This window comes from Balaenoptera borealis, assembly GCF_965194805.1.
Source record: "Balaenoptera borealis genome assembly, chromosome: 2".
Lineage (NCBI taxonomy): Eukaryota > Metazoa > Chordata > Mammalia > Artiodactyla > Balaenopteridae > Balaenoptera > Balaenoptera borealis.
Window position 1 is genome coordinate 45476769 of NC_138867.1, and position 20057 is coordinate 45496825.

Sequence of the window (20057 nt, forward strand, 5' to 3'; positions counted from 1 at the left end):
GTCTCATAAGATAGGGGTTTCCTAAAAGAGAGGAGGAGCTTCAGATGAAGGGTGGTCAAAAAGAATAATTATCTACTACAGTTATGTGATGGATTACTGGAAAACAAGAGAAAGAAAGGCTCTTTTCCATACTCCCAAAAGAGTTTACCTAAGTAGACAAGATAAACAGATAAGATTATTAGAAAATAAGATAACTTATAACAATAAAATAAATTGTACTGCTTAATTCAAAAGTACTAAAATGACATTGAACATGATCAACAGAGTTAAAGAAAAGTATACTTTACAGCTCCAAGCCATTGCTTTCCCAACAGATTTTCTTCTAGGACAAAATTTATATAAACAAGCTCTGTTTCCACCTGGAATATTTTCACACAGCCTCCCAGCTCCACTTTCTAAGTTTATCTGAACAGAGACAAGCTCTTTGGTCACCTAACAGGTGCATGGTGCCCAGGACTGAGCCATCTGTAAATATACATATGTGGTTAAGCAAAAATGCCGGCTCTCTTTCCCTCCCCTGGGAAGAAAGACAGACCTTAAGGCTGAAGGATCAGAAAACAATAGCATGAACTTGGGAATGGATGTAAACTCTTGACCTGTAGTCAGCTAGGTAGAGAACATGCCCGAAGTCCTGGGAAACCCAATAGCACTCTTCTGCATTGTGTGTTTACCACCTTCCATGGGGAAGGGCAGTGCTAGGCTGCACTGGGGGGAAACCACCATGCAGAGCTGAGAGCTGAGTGCTTTTCCTGTGCTGTGTCAAGGTCACTGCTGCACAGAACATTTGGAGCTCTGCTCCTGCGGTCAGCCAATGTCCACTCGAGATTAACAATGGAAGTCATGTGGGAAAAAATGCGTCTCTTGGCTGCTTACGGGACATCCAAGGTCAGCAGCCAGGGCCTCCACCCGTAGCAGCCGCCCGGCCACGGGTCTTGCTGCTCCTCCACCTTTCTCTTTGATGCCACGCTGTTCTCTGCCTCATATTCTTCACCTTTCTAAGAGTCAGTTTGGCTTCCAGAAAGAGGGTGGAAGTGAAAACAAACATAGAGTGAAGGAATTAGGTGACAACTTCACTCCTCCAAAAAAGGGAAGATGTGTGCAATATAGTAGAAAGAAAACTGACTGAATAGCTTTCTCCAGTGACTGGCTGGGTGACCTTTGGCAAGTAGTTCTTCCTCCATACCATCATCAGTAAAATGGGATTACGTGAGAAAATGGGTACAAAATTACAACAAGCTATAAAGAACAATAGCTATCCCTGTACCTGCAACTAGGTTAGTTCAGAAACTATGTCCTTCAGTCCTAAGGGACACTTAGGAGAGATTGCAGCTGGAGCTGCCAGCGATGGACAGTCAATGGCCTTCTGCTTTGGCTCTTGGCTTTGTCTGTACGCATGATTATGGAAAAGCTCTTCTGTATTCACATTGGTGGGTGTGGCCAGAGCTCGGGCAGCAAGAGAAGCTCTCATGCAGCCTGGGCGCCCATCCCACTTGCTCAGATTCCCTCCTTTCCACACCACACACACACCCTCCCACCCACACGTCCCTGAGAATTATATAACATGTGATGATAAATGACTAACGTTCTAACAAGTGCAGTATAATGTTGTTTCAAGAAGGGAGACTCTGGACCTAGATTCCCAGGTTTAGAAACCCTAACACTGCAATTGGCTTGCTCTATGACCTTAGGCACATTACTTTATCTTTCAGTGCCTCAGTTTCCACATCTATAAACTAGGATAATATAGGGAGGGCTATTGTGAGGATTAAATAAATTAATACACATAAAGCACTTGTAACAGGATCCAGTATATAGTTGTTATTCAACATTAATGTTATTATTAATATTATGTTCATACATATAGGTGAATACAGTTGTACTGGAAGTCTCAATATAATAAGTTACTGTGCACAGGTGTGCCGAGTGCTGTATACACTTGATTTTACTGAGTCCTCACCTGAACCTCAAGCTCGATAGATACTATTACTGACTGATGGTCAGACAGGTTAAGTAACATGTCCAAGAGCTAGAAAGTGAGGCGCTGGGATTCAAACTCAGGTCCTTCTGGCCCACAAACCTTCCCCCCGCCATAATTCATGCTTTCTCTCCCCTGGGAAGTTGCCACCATTACTCAAAATATTCAGAATTCCTCTTTGGGAATTTCCTTCAGAGCTTGGTGACCTTGTTTAGAATTTCCTCAGCACTGGAAACACTTCTTTCGCAAATAGGTTACCAGAAATTCTCAAAAGTCATTTATTGTCAAGGTGAATAACGCAACTGGGTAATGATATTTTGAGCTAAAAATAAGCTGTGATTAATGTCCTTAGGTGGTTGGTAAATCGGTGCTAGAGACAATCCCCGGAGAAAAGTTCTAAAGTGTTTTTGAAAAATTCAGCATCACAGGAAAACTGCATTTCCCAACCCTCATTTGGTTACTTTGGTTCTGATAGGCTTCGATAGATGCAGTTTTTAACAGCTTGATTGTAACTTCCTGTATGTGAAAAGAACACTGATTAAGACAGTCTTGGGCTTCCCTGGTGGCGCAGTGGTTGAGAATCTGCCTGCCAATGCAGGGGACACGGGTTCGAGCCCTGGTCTGGGAAGATCCCACATCCCGCGGAGCAACTAGGCCCGTGAGCCGTAACTACTGAGCCTGCACGTCTGGAGCCTGTGCCCCGCAACAAGAGAGGCTGCGATAGTGAGAGGCCCGCGCACCGTGATGAAGAGTGGCCCCCGCTCGCCGCAACTAGAGAAAGCCCTCACACAGAAACGAAGACCCAACACAGCCAAAAATAAATAAATAAATAAATAAATAAATAAATGAGGAAAAAAAAAAAAAAAAGACAGTCTTACCATAATTATGAGTGAGATTTGGGGTCTGTCTTTGCACAGTGATGTCCTCCTCTATGGTCCCTGGAATATTCCTGTGTCCCCAGGCTCTGCAAGGCCCAGGAACATTGCGGAGGCCAGCCTGACAGGGGAAGAGGGATAACACTGAGCTAGGCACTTTCCCAAGCAACATTCGAGCTAGGTGTTACTTCATTTACTCCTCAGGACATCTTGATTCTCTGGAAGGACACTGAGGCCTACAGCGGGTCCCTAACCTACTGCGAGTCACACAGCTAGTCAGACAGAGCAGAGGAGGGATGGCTCATGAATCCAGGTTCCCCTTCACCCCTTCCTGTGGCCAAAGCATGTTCCCGCCAGCTCAGCCCCAAACGCTTCCATGCTGGGCCCTCGGAAGCAGCCTAGATTTAGAGGCAGAACAGTGCAGGCAGGGGTATAATTAAGTAATTATTGAAGCAGCTCAGGGCAGGGCCAGGCCTTCTGGCCCACTTGTTCCTGGCTCCTGTAACATGTGAGATACCAGGAGATCATCCCTTTCCTAGAAGTGGTTTCCTCAGAGGCCTGTACTCCGATTAGATGGAGCTCTCTGTCACCTCATCCAGCCTCTAGGGTTTCTGCTTCGGAGACTGTCCCCACACGCCACTCCTCCAGAGGAGGCTGCCTTGGAGAAGCCACTTGTGTTCATGCCCTTGAGATGGTGCTGCATATTAACTTCAAGCCCAACCAAACAGGCAGATTAAACAGGGAACAGTACCCTTCTCAGGTTCCATTTTATCTCACATCTCATCTACCCCAGATGAACTAATCTACAGAGAAATGGGCAAAGACAGGTGTGGGAAGAAACATGGAGAAAAAAGGTAGCTGAGTTTGTACTTTCATTGGAAAAAGTCACAACTGCTCCAAGGAAAAAAAATACTTGTAGACAAGAGCACGTGTTCAAAAAATTAGGTGATCCAAACCACGTTAACTATTATATTTGTTCTCTGACCACATAACCTCCAGATTCTTGACTTGCTCCATTCTGCTGGTTCTTTTCACGTTATACCTATTATAATTTACCTGTTCAAAAAAGAGCTTTGAAGTCCTGTTAATATGTGACTCCAGAGACAGCCAAGGCAGGGAGAAAAATGCAACTCCTCAACCACTCTGGGGAATTTGGCTCTCTAAGGAGGCATTGTTTTAAAACCAAGAAGAAGCCAGAGATTACCAAGATTAGGTTTCACTCTTTGCTTCCCAAATCCTGATCCCTAATCCTTTAGAGCTAATTTTGCACAATCCCTTTTCTGTATACTCTGGGGCTTGGGGTGGGTTTCTTAGATGAAGGAAGAGTCCGCAGGGAAGGAGAAGGGGACTAACTTCATGAAGCTGCCAAAAATAAGTTCACACAAGTAATAGCATGTATGATACGAACCTGCTCCTACACACCGAATAACCATATGTATGGGAAGTTGCTTATAAAGATGATGACATTTAGAGTTTCACTTTTGACCTTGGAAAACCGCCCAAAGTAACCGAATCATCTACAATCTGGCTTGCCTGCCATTATAATTATTTTGAGGGTTGGGGACCACTCTGTCTCCTAATTGTGCTGTACCAGAGGCCTACTTTCTGATCTAAAATGAGCAATATGGACGGACCTCAACATCTGTGATCAAACAGCAACAGTGCAAACTTCATTATACGGTGATCTTATTTATACTTCAAATCCCAGCCTGCAGCAGATCACGTTTAACAAATTTTAAACCTCTTAAAATGAAGTCTGAAACAGAAATTCGATAGGCTTTTAATTCCATTTGCCCCAGGGTAACAAGGAGCACGGCTCCACTCCTCATGGGCCTCCAGTCAAAGCTGGATTCTCACTAGGCTCGGTCGTTCGGCCCCTGGATGGGGGCTGGCCTGCCTCTCAGGTCTCCTCTCACCTCCCTCGGAGGCTCTAAGGGTGAGCTGAGGACAGAAGGAAATGGGCCCGGAGTCCTAAAGCAGCAGTTCCAGTGGGGGAATAGGGCTCCTTTGTTCTGGGTGGTCAGGATGGGTGATGGGAGTGCAGAAAGGGAAGCCAGGGAGCCAGGATAGGTGGAGGTTGGGAAGTTAGGAGGATTGGGAGGAGACAGTATGAGGGCCACTAAGTGATTCTTCTGCTCCTGAGGAAGAGGAAGCAATGGGTGGATATTGCTCCCTGAGGACAGACAGGCATTGTGCATCCGGGCTTTGGGAGTGACACTGCCACTATGGCTCTACCTATCATGAGGCCAAGTACAGACCCTTAGCAAAAGACTGAAGATCATAACACCCCTTTCACTGATATGAAAAGAAAATTTTAAATTTTTGATGCAACTTTTTTTTTTTAAATTTCCTAAAATTGCTGGAGAGCCTTGGTACCACAAGTTCGAGAAACATAGCTTTAGTTTTCTGCCACCAGCCAGCAGATGTCTGAGCAACCACTCACCCAGCTCGAGGCCACCCTGTGTGCATGAAGGGGCTGCTTGCCTTGTTGATACTACACACTCACCACTGAGGGTGAACTGACCACGTGGGAATAAGGATTCAGGCAGAGCTGGTTCCCGGGCAGGTGGGAGCAGGATTGATTTCAGCAGTATGTATTGATACTTGGGTGGCTTTAGCAAAGGTTCATAGCTGGCATCTGTTCTCACTGGCTAGGGTCAGAGTGGTTCCTGTTGCTAAATACTTTGAATATCATCCCTCATTGAGATTCTGTTACAAAAATCAGAATATGTTAATATTTCGGCCATTCCATGCATAAGTGATCATAGTCACATATTTGAAAGATAGTGCTTAGATACAGAAAAGGTTTCTCTGCACAACACCAAAAAAATTAGTGAGTCCCACTGAACTATAGTTGTGTGTATAAGAGAAATTAAATTTTATTTACTCATTTCTGCCTTCCACCTTTTGAAAACTTTAGTGGATACCATGATGGTGAGGTGGTCTTTTAATATGTCAATTTGACTAGCCTGGTATCCCCAGTTATTCAATCAAACACTAATATCAGTGTTGCTGTGAATGTATTCTGTAGAGGTGATTGAAGTCCAGAATCAGTTAACTTTAAGTGAGGGAGATTACTCTAGATAATCTGGGTGGTCCTGATCCAATCGGTTGAAAGGTCATAAGAGTGGACCTGAGGCTTCCCTGAAGTTTTTTCTTCCTCTTGTGGATAGCAACTTCAGCCTATGCCTTAGACTTCTAGTCTGTCCTTTCTGATGGCCTGCCCTATGGATTTTGGACTTGCCTAGTCAAGTCAATCTTGTAAACCAATTCCTTGCAAAAAATCTCTTAGTATTTATCTCCTACAGGTTTTGCTTCTTAGCTGAACCCTGTCTGATACAGATATGCAGCCTGAATTTGGGAGTGCTGCTGGCAGAAACCCTCAGCTATCAGCCATCTTCAGAGATTGCTTTGACTGACAAGAGTCACCTTGCCCTAGGTTACATTCCCTTCCCAGAGAATCTTGCATCCAATGGTAGGTTGACGTGGGGGTATGAAGGGCTGCCCCAGCTTCTGAGCTCCCCATGAGCTTGGCCGAGACCTTCACTATGGCTGTATCACAGCCTACCTTCTCCATCTACCCCAGACTCCTTCCTTCACTTCCTTACTAGGCACTGACTCCAAGAGCAATGCCTAATAAACCTCCTGCCTGTGAATCCTTGCCTACTGCCCAGGGAATCCCACCTGCACAGGAACCTTCTTCACTGAGTTCCCCTCTAGTTGCTACATCTTTGACCTTCCCTTCTCATTTCTCTCTTTCCCCTCAGCATATACATATACTCTAGGCTCTCCCACATTTAAAAGAAAACACAACCAAAAACCATAATAACCATTCCTAAATTCTGTGTCATTTTCAAGTTATGGCTGTTTTCTCCCCACATCCAAACTTCTTGAAGAACTAAGTTGACAGTTTCTCCACTTTGCCTTCTAAATACAACATAGTGTGCTTTCAGCCAACGTCCCTCCTCTGAAACTGATTTCACTGAGGTCACCAATGACCTCTGATTTATTAAAACACCATGGGTACTCTTCAGCCTTCCCATACTTGACTTGGCAGTTAGCAGCCCTTCTCCATCGTTTTGTAAACTTCTGCCCATGTCTAATAGCCTCCATGACTCCCTATGCCCTGGATTTCCCTGCATCTCTCTGGCTACTCCTTTTCAGTCTTCTTCATGACTCCCTTTGTCAGCTACTGAAGTCTCTTCTCAGTCTACACTCTCTCCTTGGGCAAGTTGGCCATACCTATAGTTCCAACTGCCACCTATGTGCTGGTGACTACCAAGTCTATATTTCCAAACTTTACCTCTGTCTTGGGCTCTAAATGCGATATTCCCAACTATCAAACATTTCCTCTGAGGATCCTGCCTTATCTGACACTAAACTCCCCTCCATACCTGTTCCTCCTTTCTGAGCTAGAGCACAATACCACTCTTCCCACAATAGACCCTGTGATGAGCCTCCATTCTTTTTTCTCTCCCCACACAGCCTACTGGTCATTAGGACTTGCGGTTTCTTCCTCTTAAAGAGTGGATTCTCAAAAGTAGCCCTACTTCTCCCATCTTACTATTTTATTTCAGATCTTTACTATCTCACATATTTCATAGAATGATGAACAGTACCTCCCTGGAAACTGAACAAACTGGGCTCCACACTCTAAAGGGCTCTGATCTGTCCTTTCTCTGGTCACACCCCCAACCACATGTCAAGGAGTCCATGGGGCCAAAGAGACATTGCCACTATGGGCCCACATACCCTCTTTCTAGGCCCTGCTTCAGTACCCAGGACTGCCGATTCCCTGTCCAAATGGGCCAGGTCTGCCTCTGAAGGACTCTCCCTTAAATCTCCTCCCAAGACTATATTGCATCACTGGAGTACATATATGTAGGCCTGAAGATGGCTAAGAGGTGGCCGTTAACAGTGGGGAAGGGTATGGATGGAGGTTGAACGTAGGCGCTGGATTGTCCATGTACACACATGTGCAAGACTCCTTGTGGTTCTAGATGGAGCTGGGGTGTCAGACTGAGAGAGAATAGAGGTGGGATACTGGCTTGAGGCCTCTAATTGTATTCTTTCCTCCAAATGCTGGGAGCAGGGTGCTGGTTTTGAAGCATCTTGTACATGCCAAGTACCAAGTTAAATGATGAAAATCTAAGATGAACCAGACATAATCACTGCCCTCAAGAAGCTCAGAAACAGAAAAGAAGGGAAACATTATAAAACCAGATGAAGGCCATTTTAATAAAGGCATGTTTAAAGAGCTGTGTGAGGAGGGAGAGTCAAGCTCTGCCAGGTAGTATGGGAAGTCTTCCCATGTGGGATAACATTTGAACTGGAATTTGAAGTTTGAGAATAAGTTTGCCAAGCTTGAGGAAGCCACTGTAAGCAAAGAAAAAAGCAAGTGTTCAAGGAACCATGGGTACTGAGTGAGCTGGGAGCCCAGGGGGAGGTGGTTAGAAAGGTAGCAGGGACTGCCATGAAAGGCCTTGTGGGGTTTTTCCAAGGAGCTTCTACTTTAGCGGGGAGGCAAGGGGGAATCTAAGGATTTAAGGCAGAGGATCAATATGGTCTTAATAGCATGTTTGAAAGATTTCTTCTCTAGACTAACCTCTTAAGGGGTCTCCTGTTCTCTCCCACCTCCACTCCTCCTTGAGAATCCAGCCCCAACCCTGCTGCTGAAATGATCCTATTAAAACACAAATTGGATGCTGTCACCCTTTTACGTCTTCTCATTGCCTACAGGTTAGCGCCCAAACTCTTTAGCACAGTTTCCAAGGCCCTTGATGTCCTGCGTCTGCCTGCCTTCTCAGTCTAATCTCACATCACTCTCCCACATGCATCTTCTATCACAGACATATCCATTGACTTGCCCCAGCCAGAAGGCATCATACTATCTCCTTATTCTACACCCCAACTTGTCAGCCTGAACCACTGCTTATCTTTCAAGCAGCATGGTGTAGAGAAAAGAGCACAGAATTTACATCCAGATTGACCACGGTGATACCCCTGGCTCTGCCACTTCCTGGCTCCAGAATCTTGGGCAGGTCACTTAAATTCTCTGAGCTTTGGCTGCTTCACCACTTTCAGGGACATAACACCCACTTTTGGTGCCCACTGTGAATACTAAATGCAGTAACGTAAGTGTCCGGCATGAACACAGCAGGCTCCTTCTGGAGAGAGCTCCCTGGACCCACATGCCCAGGAACTGAGGCTTTCCCCACAGCTAACCCAGCTGTACTTGCCTGCTTTGTATATCTGAGTCTACCTTGATTCTTTGCTCTTACCCCTGACCTGGTTCCTGTCAATATTCTTTACACCAAGGGAAATCTTGCTCCCTAAATCCCCAGCCACTGGCTGATGTCCTGCTCCAAATCCAGGGCATCCTTGAAATTACAATGTTGCCATTTGCCCACTGACCAGACAGACCTTGCTACTGCCCCTCTATTTGGAGGCTGATGTTAACACCAATGGAACTGAGCTTATTGCATCCTTTGGGTATAATTTTGACTTGATTGTTATTCACCTAAGAAGTTGTGTTACTCCTAATCCCAAGTTCTGCCTATTTCTACCTTATTTCCACTTCCTCACCAACCAGCAAAGAAACATAAACTCCATGATTTATGACTGATAACTAAGGTATAAGTTATCATCTAAGTCCAATGCTTTAAGACAGAAAGGGCACAACGGGAGTTAATTGGATGTGTGGTCAACCAACACGTAACCCAAATAGCCTTGGTTGAGATGCAAGAGTGAGACCAAGAAAGAATTTTTTCCATCTTCCCTCCATCTTCTCCATGGGCTGTGGTTATGTTTCCTTCAGCTGCAGCAATGTCTATCCTCATTTTAGTTTGTTCCAGTCATCTCAACCTGTTGTTACAGTTCACTCAGAGAAGCATCTAGTCACTAAAAGAAAGAAAGAAGAACAGTGTTCTGCTGCCTGGAATGCCCACGGCAAAGAGCGGCTCCTGGCTGCTCGGCCAGGGAGCTCTGCTGTGACATGGTACCAACGCTAGATGTGGGTGGGAGGTGAGGCAGCTGCATTTTGTGGTGCTTGTCATTCTTCCTTGACAATTGTTTGGGTTTTAGAAACTCTTGGCATTGGGTTATAACACCCCACCCACTCCGTCTTGGTAACCACCACTTGCCCTCCCTATAAAAAGGTCCTGCCAACTCTGAGATGAGGCAAGGCCACAATCCGCAGCCCTGGCTGGCTCCTGCTCTGGCAGTTGAAGGGCTTTCTCTTGCATCTGGTCAGACCTGCAACTTCCTGTGGCCCTCAGAATCAAGTACTTATGAGGGGGTTCGGGGGTCAGAATGCTGCTTCCCCAGAGACAGGCAATAGGGATTAAAAACTCCCTTCTGCTTTTAATAAGTGTACTGAATGCTGAGATCTCCTTAGTCATGTGCACTGCTGTGGGGGTCTGTGGTGTGCACTAGACAGTGTGAACACATTTCTTCTGGCATTTGATAATGCATCACCTCTCAAAGGAAATTCCCTTCAGCCCTTTTATTTCATCATCATATATGGCCATAAGCCAGCCCACCACATGAAACTCCTATGAGCAGGGCGAAAGAGAAAAAAGAAACCAGGCCCACTTTGCCCTATAAGCATGACAAAGATCAGGGAAGAGGGATACAAAAGGGCCCTGAGGGGTCCAATATTCCCATGAACAAGTCTCCCTGTATTTTGCCTCCATCTCAAATTTGAGAATTATCCATATTACTTGTTTAACTTCTCCTAAAAGAATTGTAATCACTGAGCAGCTTCTGTGTGCCAGTGTTTCTAATGCGCAGAGTCACCTATGAGCAGGCACTATTGCCCTAACTTCACAGACGTGGATACTAAGGCCCAGAGCCAGAGTAAGTGGTAAGAGACAGGACTCAGAGCCACGACTCTCGGCTTAGAAACCCGAGCCTTGTACACTGTCCAGTTTTATGCTACAAACCTCTGGCACAATAGAGGGATTCAGCCCTCCATATAGTTACTCTATTATAATGAGTGTCATTCCGAACAGAACAGGCAAGGACAAAATCTCTACTCCAACCTTATTTTTTTTTTAAAGTACACTTGTCTTGGGAGGAGGAATGGGAGAGAGTAGAAGTGTTCAAATGGAATTATAAGGATGTGAAAAACTGAGTAAAAGACACTCCAAATCTTCTGGATTTATTAGTTTATTTAGATTATTATTGAATTTGCTGGTACCCCAAAACATGCTTAGTGTTAATCTTAAAAAATTTGCATTCAGAAACATGGCCTCCAAATGGGATTAATGGAATGAAAAGTTCTAACTTATCATTAAAAATTCTCAATTTGCTTCAAAGACATATTATTTTAGACCAATTTGATATATAGGTGTTTGAAATTATAGAATTTATAAAACAAGGCATTAAGTCTGGAATCTGGAATTTTCCCAATAGAACACACCTGCATTGGATGATTATACCTACATTAAAGTGTGATATTGCAGCCCCTGCTCCAGCAGTCAACATTGTAAAGAGTCAGAATAGATGGAATCATAAGAAACAGTGCTAAGAGCTACTATAGTCAGAGACCCTCAACAAGTTTGATGAAAGGTAAGGAAAAGAGGAAGAGAAGGAAGGGAGCTCCCTTTGGAATGGAGATTCCAGGGTCAAGAGAGGACGGCTTAACTTTCTGAGCTATGCCCTCCCATGGGCCGGGCCAGGTCAGTTTTTGCCAAATGTTTTCAACCCAGTGAATGGACGACTGGCCTTTTCCGTTCCAGCCTGTGGGAATGTGCCTCTGATTTTATAACTGAAGTTAGTAGAACAATGGGATTTGCTTTTTGAAAATTTGCTTTTCAGACACTAGTGCTGCAAAACACCTATTTCTACTGGCTTGCCAGTGGAGCTCCTAAAATCGATGTTTTTTTTAAACACTGAATTTTTGGTAAATAACGCATCCAACCTCTCCCTGTAACTGGAACCAAGGTTGACACAACTTTCCTTGCCTCATTCGTCGTTCGTAGCAGAGCCACCGCTCCCAGACTGACAATGGCCCGGAACAGTGCACAGTCACGGGGGGCTCATATTAAAATCCTGATTCCAATTCAGTGGGTCCGGAGGGCGCCCTGAGATTCTGCATTCTGACTGCTCCCAGCTGATGGCTTCTGGTCCATGACCACATTTAGAGTAGGAAGGACCTGGAAAGCTTTGTTCATTTCCATTAGATATTTATTTGCTTCTAAGTGCTGAATTCTGTTCTAGGCTTTGGGAATACTAAGATGCATGGGAAACAATCACTTTCCCCAAAGAACTCACCATTTAATAGAGGAAGCAGATACATAACTATCTAGCTATAATATACACACCATCCTTATAATAAGAATAAAGTCCTCCAGAAGTCAAAGAAGAGAGTGAGAAGTAAAATGAAACTTATGCAAACTTAAGAGTTATCCAAATCATCCAGGAATCTCGTTAAAACATAGATTTTGCTGCAGCAGGTCTGGGGTGGGGCCTAAGACTCTGCATTTCTAGTAAATTCGCTGGGGATGCAGATGCTGCTGGTCCTTGACCACACTTTGAGCAGCAAGGTTCTCCATGACTGATTCTTCACTTTGGCTGATCATTAGAATCATCTACAGAGATTGTATTAGTTTCCTATGGCTTCTGTAACAAATTACCACAAACTTGCCAGCTTAAAACAACATGAATTTATTCTCTTATTGTTCTGGAGGGCAGAAGCCCAAAGTCAGTTTCACTGGGTCAAAATGCAATTGTCTACAGGGCTGTGTTCCTCCTGGAGGCCCTAGGGGAAAACCTGTTTCCTTGTCTTTTCCAGCTTCTAGAGGCTGTGCACGTTCCTTGGCTTATAGCCCCTTCCTCCACTTTCAAAGTCATTCCAATCTCTGTTTTCATTGTCATCTGGCCTTCTCTCTGCCTCTGACACTTCCTCTTATAAGGAAATTTGTGATTACATCAGATAATCCAGGATAATCTCCTCCTCTCAAAATCCTTAATTTAATCACACCCGCAAAGTCTGTTTCGCCATGCAAAATAACATTCACGGGTGCCAGGGATTAGTATGTGGACATCTTTTAGGGGTGGGGGGGCATTACTCAGCCTACCACAGAGGTTTTTAAATTTTATTTCTGAAGCTTGGGGCCCACAGTAAAGATGCTGATGTGGCTGGCCAACAGGCACATGGAAAGATGGTCAACATCACTAATTATTAGAGCATCGCAAATCAAAACTACAGTGAGGCACTACCTCACACCCATCAGAATGGCCATCGTTAAAAAAATCTACAAATAGCAAATGCTAGAGAGGGTATGGAGAAAAGGAAACCCTCCTACATTGTTGGTGGGAATGTAAATTGGTGCAGCCACTATGGAAAACAGTACAGAGATCCCTCAAAAAACTAAAAATACAGTTGCCATATGATCCAGCAATCCCACTCCTGGGCATATACCCAGACAAAACTATAATTCAAAAAGATACACGCATGCCTATGTCATAGCAGCACTATTCACAATAGCCGAGACACGGAAACAATGTAAATGTCCATTGACAGATGAATGGCTAAAGAAGATGCGGTACATATATACAAATGGAATATTACTCAGCCATAAAAAGAATGAAATAATGCCATTTGCAGCAACATGGATGGACCTAGAGATTATTATACTAAATGAAGTAAGTCAGAAAGAGAAAGGCAAATACCATATGATATCACTTATATGTAGAATCTAAAATATGACACAAATGAACTTATCTACAAAACAGAAACAGACTCACAGACATAGAGAACAGATTTGTGGTTGCCAAGGGGGAGGTGGGGAGGGAGAGGGATGCACTGGGATTTTAGGATTAGCAGATGCAAACTATTACATATAGAATGGATAACAACAAGGTCCTACTGTATAGCACTGGAAACTATATTCAATATCCTGTGATAAACCATAACGGAAAAGAGTATGAAAAAGATTATATATGTATAACTGAATCACTTTTCTGTACAGCAGAAATTAATACATTATAAGTCAACTATACTTCAGTAAAATAAATTTAAAAAAAAGATTCTGATGTGTTTGTTTCAGGGATGTGGTCGGGGCATAGACATAATTAAAAACTCCATGGTAGTGAAGGTGACACACAGGGGACTTAAGAAACACTGCTCCAGATGGACCAGGGCATACTGGTGTTGGGTCTCCCGCCTCCATTTCCCACCAATTTCTCCCTGGATTTCCACTCAAAGACCCTGGCACACCTGGGCCTTGCAGGAGAGGCAAGGAAGGCCTTTGCAACTACAGACCTGGTTCCTGCCCTTTGTCCCAGGAAGTCAAAGACCAGGGCAGCAGGCATAGGGTTGAGTTAGCACTTCTCCCTGAGCAGGCCTTGGATGTTGGTGAGCTTGATCTGGCATTTATAGTATTCCCAGCCACTTCTCCACCCTTATAATTATATCCCAGATCTCACTCAGGCTCCTTCAGCTAGGGTTTAAAAGCTAAGAGCTTTCTTGAAGAAGCCAACTATTAAAACTTCATGGGCTTTTACAAAATATCGGTTGGCAGAGGTATTATGAAAAACTGCCTAGTGTAATTAAAATTACACTGCAATTGTCAACACCCATGAATCAAGCACACTGTGTGAAGTGATAGGACTGCACAGTCTGTTCCCTAGCTAGCTAACCAGGCCTGGGGCTTTCCTAATCCATCCCCCAAACCTGGGGACCTTGCCATCAGCTACGAGCTGCAAAGGCCAGCCACTCAACTAGAAGTTGACCAGCCCTGCTAGTGACTTCTGCTCTCATCTTCATCTCCTACAGGAATGCTGGCTTCCTACTACACCTTCATGGAGGACTTCAGGAACAGCTTGAGCAGGCCAGGTGTTCCATTTCTCCTTTATGACTCTAGCTACGCTGATATAAACAAGCCTTGGTTTGCGACTCTCAGCATGACTACCTAAGTACCTGCGATGAGTATGGTCTTGGATGGCATCCTTGAGAATGTCCTGCCTCCTTGCTTCCTATTACCTCCAAACTTCTCCAAGAAAAGGTCTCCAGATGCTTCAAACCCCCCAACACTGCAAACTGACTTCACCATCTCTCTCCTCTGCTCCCTTGAATATCACCAATCCCATCCCTGTAGCAAAATCCAGTGTTCTCTCAATCCTCACTCTCTTTAAACTCTTTTTGGTTTCATGCTGTTGACCTTTGCTCCTACTCTAAAGTTCAAATTTCATTCCCAGGTCTACATTATCTGGCTCCTGTCTACCCTTCTGTTTTTTTTATCTCATGTCCCCTTCTTCCTCATTCTCCAGGCTCCAGTCACCCTGGCCATCTGCCATCACCTGCACCCTGCCAAGCTCTTTCCTATTTCAGTATCTTTGCCATGTTCTTCCCTCTGCCGGGAAGCTCGCCCAACTCCTCTTCCATAGCCAGGTTCCATGGCCAGCTGAAATGACACCTGCTGAAAGAGTTCTTCCCTAACCACCCCTCTGAAAGCACATGCCGCCTTCTCTTAAATCCTCTATCACAGCATCCAGCTTATTTCCTTCATCACTTGTACTATTTGTAATTACTGATTAGTTTCTTTGCTTACTTGATTCATCTGCCTTTGTCAGTGGATGGTAATCTCCATGAGGATAAGGACCATGTCTGTCTTGTTTATCAGTGAATCTCCAGCAACAGGAGCTGAATACATAAACTTTTGACTAACCCATCCTGTATCACTTCTCATCCCTTGGCTCTGAAGTGTTCTGTTCTTCTGTTCTTGCGCTGAACTTCCTTTCCTTCATCTGTCTCCTCCACCACTTCTTAAGAGTTATCCTCGGCCCTCATGTCTTCTCAGGAACTTGGTTAGTTCATGAACAACCTCTCCTTCAGATCTAAGAGCTACATCTCCATCCCACTCTTCCCTAGAGCCTGCCATCCACCTTTGATGTCTGTCTTCCATTTTGTTGTGTTTGCTGGACATTTCTATCAAGATAATCTGCTTTTCCCCTAAACCAGCCTTTTCTCTTGACTTCCTTATTTCTCTTGATGCTATCTCCATCTCTTTGATCATTTAGGCTTGGAATCTCAGCATCATTTTTGACTCTGATCCTCTCCCTGCAATCAGATTAAGAGCTACACAATAACTACCCATTTGCTTCTGCCACTGCTCTTGTTCAGACCCACACAACCTCTTCCCTGGACTACAGAAATCATCTCTTAACTGATTCCCAAGGTCAGCTTCTCCCCACTATGATTCATCCTTCTGTCACTAGACTGACATTGATTCAGCTTCACTGTATTATGTCAGGGCCCAAACACCTTCAGTGTCTCCCTACTGACTACAAGGTAAAGTCCAAATTCCTTAACCTGACAATCAGGCCCCAAGTTACCTTTCTTTTTGGCTATTACCACCCAATCTGCAGTTTCCATGTTCTAATCAAATAGTATAGCTTCCTATTCCTTGTTTTCTGAGCTCTCTCACTTCTGATTCTTTGCTTCTGCCATTTTTGCCACCTGAAATGCCCTCCTCCATCGTCAGCTGACAGACTATTTCAAGGGCTACCTCCAAGGCTACCTTGTCAATAACTATTTTTTCTGATTCTGTCCAACAAGAGTGAATTCTTCCTCATCCTGAATGGTCTGTCTACCTCTTATGACACTTTTCTTTGAATTTTAGTATTTGTATACTTGTGTCTTTTTCAGACTATATTTAAGTTCTATGAGAATGAAAAAAAAAAACCTGTCTTAAGCATCACTACTCTCCTGATGTGCATACACACATACATACACACACATGCACAAAGGCATGTTAAGAGTCCTGAATAAAGACTATAAATAATGACTATGCTCAAGGTAGTCTATAACTCGTTGTCACCCATGAAAGGATGAAACAAGTTTACATTACGCAGACGCCAGAGTAATGCTGTGGCTTATTCTCTGTAGAGCTTAGACTTTAATCCTAAACTAAACTAAAACAACCCATGTGATTATCCTCCCAGCTGTGATTTTACTACATCCTCCTGCCTGAATTCATGGAAAGAAATCAGTCTAGATCTAGAAGAAACCACCCCGTTTGCCCGAGAGCCTGGAAGCAGAGCCTGAGTGAGCACAAGCTCCGTCAGTACTGACCCAGTGAGGTTGTACAGGCAGGTGTTTCTGCAACATCACATGGAGTGTTTGCCAAAGGAAGCTGAGGACTTTTCACCAGCAACAAATGGTTCTCTCACCTCTGAATCCATGTGGCACTTTTTATCATTCATCTTTAGGAAACCTAATCAGGCAATGTATCAGGTAACCATTGTAAGTCCCCAGTGGCTAGCACTCACCTGACACTTAGTGGACACTCAATATTTCTTTAAAGAAACAATGAATGAATGAACTTCTCTATTCCCCTCACACCTGGGAAAGCCTATACATTCTAACACTAGGAAGATGTATCTTCTTCCCTACTAGTGACACCTCACAGGATACCTCCAACCACTACTGCCCACCCAGAAGCTTTGTCCAGGAACCTGGCATCATAAGTCTCCTGCTCCACCAAAAAAGTCCACCTCAACCTAGAGTTCCATGTGGGAGTAGTGAAAAAAGAAAGATTTAAAATCAAAGAGACCTAGTGTTGCATCCCAGCTCTGTGACCTTAGACCTGTGTTGTCCAGTATGGCAGGCACCAGCCCCATGTGGCTATTTAAATCTAAATTAATTAAAATTAGATAACATTAAACATTTAGTTCCTCAGTAACACTGGCCACAATTTAGGTGTCCAATAGCCACATGGGGCTAGTGGTTTCCATACTGGACAGTGCAGAGATAAAATGTTCCCAACACAACTGAAAGTTCTATGGGACAGCACTGCCATAGACAAGTCACTTAACCTCACTGGAGCCTCAATTTACTCATTAGTGAACAGCAATCAGTTGGACTAGATGGTACCTAAGGTTCTTTCCTCCTCTGAAAATTTTGGAAAGTGGAGAATCTATGCCTGTTCCCTTTGAAGCTCTAGAACATGACTGGTTTACTAGTCATTTGAATAGAAAATGGCCTGAGATAAAGGACTACAGAAGTTTAACCACTCAATAAACTCAGGAAAGGGAGGAAGTTGGCTTTGGCACAGTGCCATGCAGGTTCTGGCTGTGCTAAAGACACATCTGCCCCTTCCCCTGCAGCTGTACTCCCCTCTCAAACCTTTTCCCAGCTTCAGAAAAAATATTCAGCTCTTTGAGCCTGCTCTCTGCTAGGGGACAGTTGGCCAATATGATCAACTAAATACCATTTCATTTTAGCATTGATGCCTAAAGGGTCCAACATCACAGCTCAGCCTGCTGTAGGGCAAGAGCACAAGGCAGGATTTAGCAGAGCTCAGAGCTAGCCCTTGACCTGTCACTGCCTGGAACCTTTGGCAAATCACCTGCTGGGGCACAGTTTCCTCATGTGTAACATGATGTAAGTCTTGGACTCCAAGGACATCTCTGACTCCAAGATTCTAGATTGTAGCATTGGGTTTTCCAAACCAACAATAGGCCTGTGGGGAAGTTGCATTTTCAACGTAGAAGAAGAAGTTTGCATTGGCCTTTGGAGGGACTAACTAGACTGTCCCTGGAGAGATGGGGAGGGTCTCGTGGAAGAGGGGCATTCCCCTCCCCGAAGCCTTAGGCTAGGTAGCACAGAACAATCTTCCCTTGTTCTGACTGAGTTCCCTCCTGGTGATGAGTCACACGGCAGAAAAGTGTGCTGGTACCTGCCTGCCATGTCTGGGTAATGGAATTCCTTATATGGCATTTGTTTTTCTGACAGATGATATGTTCCTGGACATAAGCTCATTTTAAATCAGTTCTTCAGGTGACTTGCAGACAATGTTTGTTTTGTTTTGTTTCACAAAATATTGCCTCAAAGGTTACAGCCTTTTCACTGGGAAGTTTCTTTCTGGACACATCCAGCTGCCACAGCTTCTAATGCCATAGAAGTCACTCAGATTGAGGGACCAAAGCTAGGGGTCACAAAGTCCCCTTCCCCTCCCACAAATATCCCCATGTTTTCTGAGGAGAGGGCATCATCAGGGGCAGGAGTGTAGACAACCAAAGCCCTACTGTAGCCAATGACTTAGCGTTCTGTGTCCAGGGTTGTGTGGATACAGAGCCTCACATGTGGTCTTCCCACACTTACGTCCCTCTTCTCATGGCACATGGACTGCTGCAGTGCAGAAAGACTTGGCATCTCCATGCTGGCTGAGCAAATACAAAGATGGGATGGCATCCTGGTAGGGAGACTGGGGTAAGCGTGGCCCTGGGTCATGAGGGCAGTTCACTCTGCCACGGACCATACACCAGGCCTTCTGCCTGCATTGCCCCCCAGCAGAGAATACTAGCCTATCTCATCTGAAGTCCAAGATGCTCCAGCCCCTGGTAATAAAGACTGTTAACCTGCCTGCCTGATCCTGGAGTTTCCCCATACCCTGTGTGAGGGCCAGTTATGTGTCAGGGCCATGGTATGTGCCTTCCCACATTGCCTCCAAGCCTTACAACCACCCTGCAAGGTAGGTATTATTATCTTCCCTACTTTACAGAAGAGGAGAGTGAGAGTCAATGACTGACCCAAGGCTACCAAGCAGGCAGGTGGCTGAGCTGGGACTAGAGCCAATTCTGGGAGGCTTCAATACCCACACTCTGGTTCCCCAAAGACTGCAGTCCTCCTAAGAATGGATGAGTTTAAGGGGCAGCGATTGAGAAGTCTGAGGAAAAGCCTTAAGAGAGGGGATATATTAATTTCTTAGCTGCTGTAAAAAATTACCACAAACTTAGTGGCTTAAAACAACACACATTGGGACTTCCCTGGTGGCACAGTGGTTAAGAATCCGCCTGCCAATGCAGGGGACACAGGTTCAAGCCCTGGTCTGGGAAGATCCCACATGCCACAGAGCAAGTAAGCCTGTGCACCACAGCTACCGAGCCTGCGCTCTAGAGCCCACGAGCCACAACTACCGAGCCTGCGTGTCACAACTACTGAAGCCCACGCGCCTAAAGCCCATGCTCCACAACAAGAGAAGCCACCGCAATGAGAAGCCTGCACACCGCAACAAAGAGTAGACCCTGCTTGCCACAACTAGAGAAAGCCCGTGCGCAGCAACAAAGACCCAACACAGCCAAAAATTAATTAATTAATTAATTAATTAATTTTTAAAAATCCACACATCTATTCCTTTAGAGTTTTGGAAGGCAGACGTCTGAAATCAATTTCACTGGGCTAAGGTCAAGGTGTCAGA

General features: G+C 44.7%; 1 protein-coding gene across 1 annotated transcript in view; it reads right to left on the bottom strand.

Annotated features, from left to right (window-relative positions):
• ANKRD55 (ankyrin repeat domain 55) overlaps window positions 1-20057 on the bottom strand; it is a 502662-nt gene that overhangs the window by 331964 nt on the left and 150641 nt on the right. Inside the window, exon 5 of the mRNA XM_082382340.1 lies at window positions 2854-2971. The gene's annotated coding sequence lies outside the window, so the exon portion shown is untranslated. The remainder of the gene's footprint in view (window positions 1-2853; window positions 2972-20057) is intronic.